At 42.8% G+C, this 5,771-nt stretch overlaps 1 pseudogene; it reads left to right on the top strand.

Annotated features, from left to right (window-relative positions):
* The first annotated feature begins 1,956 nt into the window (after window positions 1–1,956).
* Window positions 1,957–4,214, top strand: LOC102825952 (annotated as a pseudogene).
* Window positions 4,215–5,771: the final 1,557 nt, after the last annotated feature.

Here is a 5,771-nt window from a genome sequence, read left to right on the forward strand (position 1 = left end):
TTTGGTCAGAAGACGATGCATGGAGGGGATTGGAACCATGGCAATGTAATGATATACGATGGAATGAATATGGAACTGAGGTTCTCTCATGTAAACTATCATATAACTCACAATATAACATTTAAAAAAAAGAAGAAAGAAAATTGCATGCCTTGTAATATCAAAAAAAAAAGAATGTATGTTGGATTTTAGTCCCAAATCACCATTATTCAGATCACCATATGGTTTACCTTTTTCTATGTTATAAATACAATTGATTATTTAATGTTCAACCTACCTTACAATGCTCTGTTAAACTCTTGTTTCCATGCTATATTATCCTTTTATATATTGTTGGATTCTGTTTGCTAAAATCTTATTTAGAAATTACATCTAGTTTTATGAGTGATATTGGTTTGTGGTTTCCTTTTACTGTTTTTTTCTGGCTCTGACACCATAGTAAAAGTGTGTATACAAGAGAAAAAAAAAAAAAAAAGGTCTTGAACAGCAGCTTTGCTAATTTGTTTGATTTCTTGACTGCTGCTTCCAGGACAGTTGGTTGATCTGAGCAAAATGAAGTCTTTGACAATTTCAATCTTTTCTCCATTGAAATGTTGTTTATTGGTCCAGTGGTGAGGATTTTTGCTTTCTTTACACTGAGATGCAACTCATACCAAAGGCTGTGGGGATCTTCATCAGTATTTTAAGTCCTCACTTTCAGCAAGCAAGGTTGTGTCATCTGCATATTGCAGGTTGTTAATAAGTCTTCCTCCAATCCTGATGCCACATTTTTCTTTATATAATCCAGTTTCTCAGATTATTTGCTCAGCATACAGGTTCAATAAGTATGTTGGAAGTATACAATCCTAGCACACACCTTTCCTAATTTTAAACCATTCTGTGTTCCCTCGTTCTGTTCAAACAATTGCCTCTTGGTCTATGTACAGGTTTCTGAGCACAATTAAGTTGTTCAGGAATACCCATTCTTCTCAATGTTGTCCATAGCTGGTCATGATCCACACAATCAAAAGCCTTTGCATAATCGATAAAGCACAGGTAAACATCTTTCTGGTATTCTCGACTTTCATCCAGGATCCACCTGACATCAGTAATAATATCCCTCGTTCCGTGCCCTCTTCTGAATCTGGCTTAAACCTCTGGAAGTTCTCTGTTAATGTATGGTTGCAACCATATTACCTTTAGCAAAACTTTACTTACATGGGTTATCAATGATATTGTCCGATGATTTCTGCATTCCATTGGGTCGCCTCTGGAATGGGCACAAATAGTCTCTTCCGGTCAGTTGGTCAGGTAGTTGTCTTCCAAATTTCTTGGCATAGATGAGTGAGTGCTTCCAGTGCCGCATCAGTTTGTTGAAAGATTTCAGCTAGTGAGTCCATCAGTTCCCAGTGTCTTATTCTTTACCAAATGCCTTCAGTGCACCTCGGACTTCTTTCTTCAGAATCATTGGGTCTTGATCATTTGCTACCTCTTGAAATGGTTGAACATCAACCATTTCATTTTGGTATAATGACTCTGTATACTTGTTTTCATTTTCTTCAGCTTCAGCCTGAGCTTGAATATGAGCAATTGACGGTCTCTTCCACAGTCTGCCCCTGGCCTTGCTTTGGCTAATGATACAAGCTTTTTCTACAGATAGTCAATTTGATTTCTGTGTATTCCATACTCATGAGGTCCATGTGTATAATCATCTTTTATGTTGTTTAAAAAAGATATTTGCGGCAAAGAACTCTGAGGTTGAAGTTGTAACATGGGCGGGAAGGTAGAAGAGGCTGCTGCAGGAAACCGACAAGGCCAGAGTCTAGCCCGACGCTCCTTTGCTGAATACAAAGACAGTTTTTGCTTCAACGCAAGTAGACCCCGGTTGGGCTTTTCCTGGAAAACCACCACCCCACCCTTATTTCTAAGGACAAAGAGCACCGGAGAATCTGCACACTGGGGGCACTGGGACAGGCCATGGTCATGGAAGTGGGCTCCCTGGATGCTGGAAGCCTTCTGACGCTGCTGCGGGAGCGCGCGGCTCACTACCTGCTGCTCGACTGCCGTTCCTTTACTTTTAAGGCTGGCCACGTTGTAGGCTCGGTCACCGTGTACTTTAGCACCATTGTGCAGCGCCGGGCCAAGGGCGCCATGGGCTTGGAGCACATAGTGCCCAATTCAGAGCTGCGAGGCTGCCTTCTGGCCGGCACCTACCATGCCGTGGTGCTGCTGGATGAGCGCATCATCGCCCTGGACTGTGCCAATCACCACAGCACCCTGGCCTTGGTTGCTGGCGCTCTACCTAGAAGCAAGAACTACCCAAATCTTCCTCAAAGGAGGATATGAAGCTTTTTCAGCTTCCTGCCCGGAGCTGTGCAGCAAACAATCGAACCCCATGGGGCTCAGCCTCCCTCTGAGTACTAGGGGCCCTGACAGTGCTGAATCAGGATGCAGTTCTTGCAGCATCCCCCTCTATAATCAGGGTGGCCTGGTAGAGATCCTGGGCAGTGCCTATCATGCATCCCGCAAGGACATGCTGGATGCCTTAGGCATCACCGCCTTTATCAACGTTTCAGCCAATTGTCCCAACCATTTTGAGGGTCACTACCAGTACAAGCACATCCCTGTGTGTTGGGGACTGCAAAGCACTGAGATGTTGAGGCCCTGTGTCATGGACAAAAATCCTACACCATGACCCCACTCAGGATGGCTAGCCAGGGACCCTGAGGGCCAAAGGAAGTGACCTCCTGACGTCCCGGGTTCATTGGTTTTTGCGAACTCATTGGTGGGCTACCTCTGTATAATTTTCTTTGGTCTTATTATTCATTCTATGTTTCTAACTCCAGTAATTGTAGCTTCTGAGAAAACGGTTTCTTATGTGCCTCTCTTAATGTCTCCACTGTGTTGGCAGTGCATAGGGTCCTAAGAACAAATCTCTCTGAGGAACAAACTCTGGCCACCTGGCAAGCATGTCGAAACTGTTCTTTATCAAATTATTCAGTTATGTTTGATATTAACTTAATACATGAGCCCTTGATACCCATGGACAAATATTAAAACAAAATCCTCTTCTAAAGCCGAGGTCGTAAAAAGTTCCAAAGGCAGGTTTGCTGAGATTCCACAAAGAGGCTCTGGAGACAATCCGCCCAAGGAATTCACTCAAAGTAGATTGGTGAATTCCGGAGTATTGTTCAAGGAATAATAGTGACAACCTCCTCAAATCACCCCCAGGTATAATCCATTAACCTAGAGGTCTTTCTTTCCTCCTGAAAGCCTAAGCCAGGTAGCTGAAACAGCTTGACTCTCTTCAGACCTTTTAAATCCTTTTTCACCTTTACCCATTCGAGATTAAGTGTTATAGGTATGTTAATTAGCCTTGAGAAACCTCAAGTCGCTGCCTTAAGATTTGAGCCAAAAAAGTAATTTATAACGGTTTGCTTGAATTTTTGGAAAATTAAGAATGTTAGATTATTAAGACAATTTGCAATGTGTACTTTAGAATTTGTTCCTGTAAATCATTGTGTCCTGTTTTGAACGATTAATCACATTTCATTTCTGTACCCTGTTTTAATAATCCCCTTCTTCCTTTGTGTAAAATCCCTCCCTGAAATAAAAGACAGATGCAGATTGAAACCTGCATGCATTACTGCCTGCAGGGCCATGATGCCTGCAATCCAGGATCTGCCTGCCAGTCTTGCATCCACTCTGGTCTTGGGGTGTCTCTTTGTCTCTCTCGTCCCGTCTTTGTGTGTATTCTTTTTCTATTTATTTCGCCGCCAGATCTCCCTACTTCATGAACCAAACTTCCCTGTCGAGGCAGGTCCCCGACACCTGTGGAGTACAACCACAAAGCAAGACATCAGTTCCTGGTTCAATGAGGCGATGGACTTCATAGATTCCATCAAGAATGCTGGAGGAAGAGTGTTTGTCCACTGCCAAGTAGGCATTTCTCGATCAGCCACCATCTGCCTTGCTTACCTCATGAGGACTAACCGAGTCAAGCTGGATGAAGCCTTTGAGTTTGTGAAGCAGAGAAGAAGCATCTCCCCCAACTTCAGCTTCATGGGCCAGCTGTTGCAGTTTGAGTCTCAAGTCCTAGCCCCACACTGCTCCACTGAGGCTGGGAGCCCTCTACCACCATGGTCTTCAACTTCCCGGTCTCCATCCCTGTTCACTCTGCCAACAGTGCATTGAGCTACCTTCAGAGTCCCATCATGACCTCTCCCAGCTGCTGAAAAGCTCCGGGAGGTGAACTGATCTTCACAGGACTCCAGATTCTTTCTTCAGAAGAGAAATGCAATAACTCTGGGAAGGGGACTCATGAAGGCTGGTCCTTATTTAATTTCACTCGACTTCCACTGGGTTCCTAGTCCTAGTGCTGACTTCGTGTCAAGATAACTGCTGAACTCAGTGCATTCTGGGCCAATCGATACTGGGCACACCAAGTCCCTCTGACAAGGGGCAGAAGAGAAAGGACTCTGTATGAGCCAGTTTCTTTTTGCTTGTCCCCCCCCCCTTTTTTTTTTGTAGAAACTTCATGCTTGGCATACCTACCAGTATTAGCACTCCTGACGACACATAAACATATGAGAATATACCTTATTTATTTTTGTGGAGATGGTCTGCCTTCACAAATGTGTCTACTCCTAGAAGAACCAAATACCTCAATTTTTGTGTTTGAGTACTATAATATCCTGTAAATATATCCTAAGCAGGTTTGTTTTCATCACTGATGGAAGGAAAACATCAGTGTTGGTTTTGTTTTTTAATTGCCAACAGTTGTATGTTTGCTGATTATTTATGACCTGAAATAATATATTTCTTCTTCTAAGAAGACATTTTATTACATGAGGATGACTTTTTTATACAACAGAATAAATTATAGTATTTCTATTGAAATCTCAATGCTTTATTTCTTTGGCAGCCCCTATCCAACCCCTCTCTCCCCTCAGCTCCTTCCTTCAGTGAAGTGGAAGAATTTGGACAAGGACCCAAAATACATGTGTGTGTTGGGGTCTGATCTCATACCCTTTGATGACCTGTTGGCCCCAAAGATGGTTGGATTACAAGGGAGGTAGGCAAGTCATATCTGTCATAAAGAACCAGGTGCTGTAGCTGAACTGTTAGTTTTGGATCCAAGTGCCATCTATAACTTCATGTTACATGGGGAGCCCAAGTGCTTCCAGACCAAAGCTAGGAAGAAATGGCCATTTATTTAGATTGCCTTTTCCATTTAATTCCTTTCTCAGGGTAGTAGAAAAAGGCCTTTCTTTCTTAGAGCTGTGCTAAAATTGTGAGGATGATAACCCTTTCCCCAAAACACACTGGACTGTGAACCACAAGGTTGGCATTTCAAAACCACCAGCTGCTCCTTGAAAATCCTATACAGGGTCGTGATGAGTCAGAACCGACTCAATGACACTTGACCAATAGCAATGTTTTGTGCAAGGCGATGTATATTTAAAAACAGCTCTGCAAGACCTTTAAGATATTGAGGTCCAGTGTAGCTAAGTGGCAGAAGTGGGAGAATTGGGATAATACATCTGCTCTGTTTCCTACCTAATTCTATCTACTTTTTTATTACTTGCCTCTGTCACATGCTCTCTTTTTGCTCTTAAAAAGACCTTTATTTTTGCAAAAACAATACATTGTTTAGAAAAATTCAAGCACTATAAACAAATACAATATAGATTGTTGTTGTTGTGTGCCATCGAGTCGGTTCCAACCCATAGCGACCCGGTACAGGGTTTCCGAGGGTGTAAATCTTTACGGGAGTAGAAAGCCTCATCTTT

Source organism: Chrysochloris asiatica, unplaced genomic scaffold (assembly GCF_000296735.1).
Source record: "Chrysochloris asiatica unplaced genomic scaffold, ChrAsi1.0 scaffold00034, whole genome shotgun sequence".
Lineage (NCBI taxonomy): Eukaryota > Metazoa > Chordata > Mammalia > Afrosoricida > Chrysochloridae > Chrysochloris > Chrysochloris asiatica.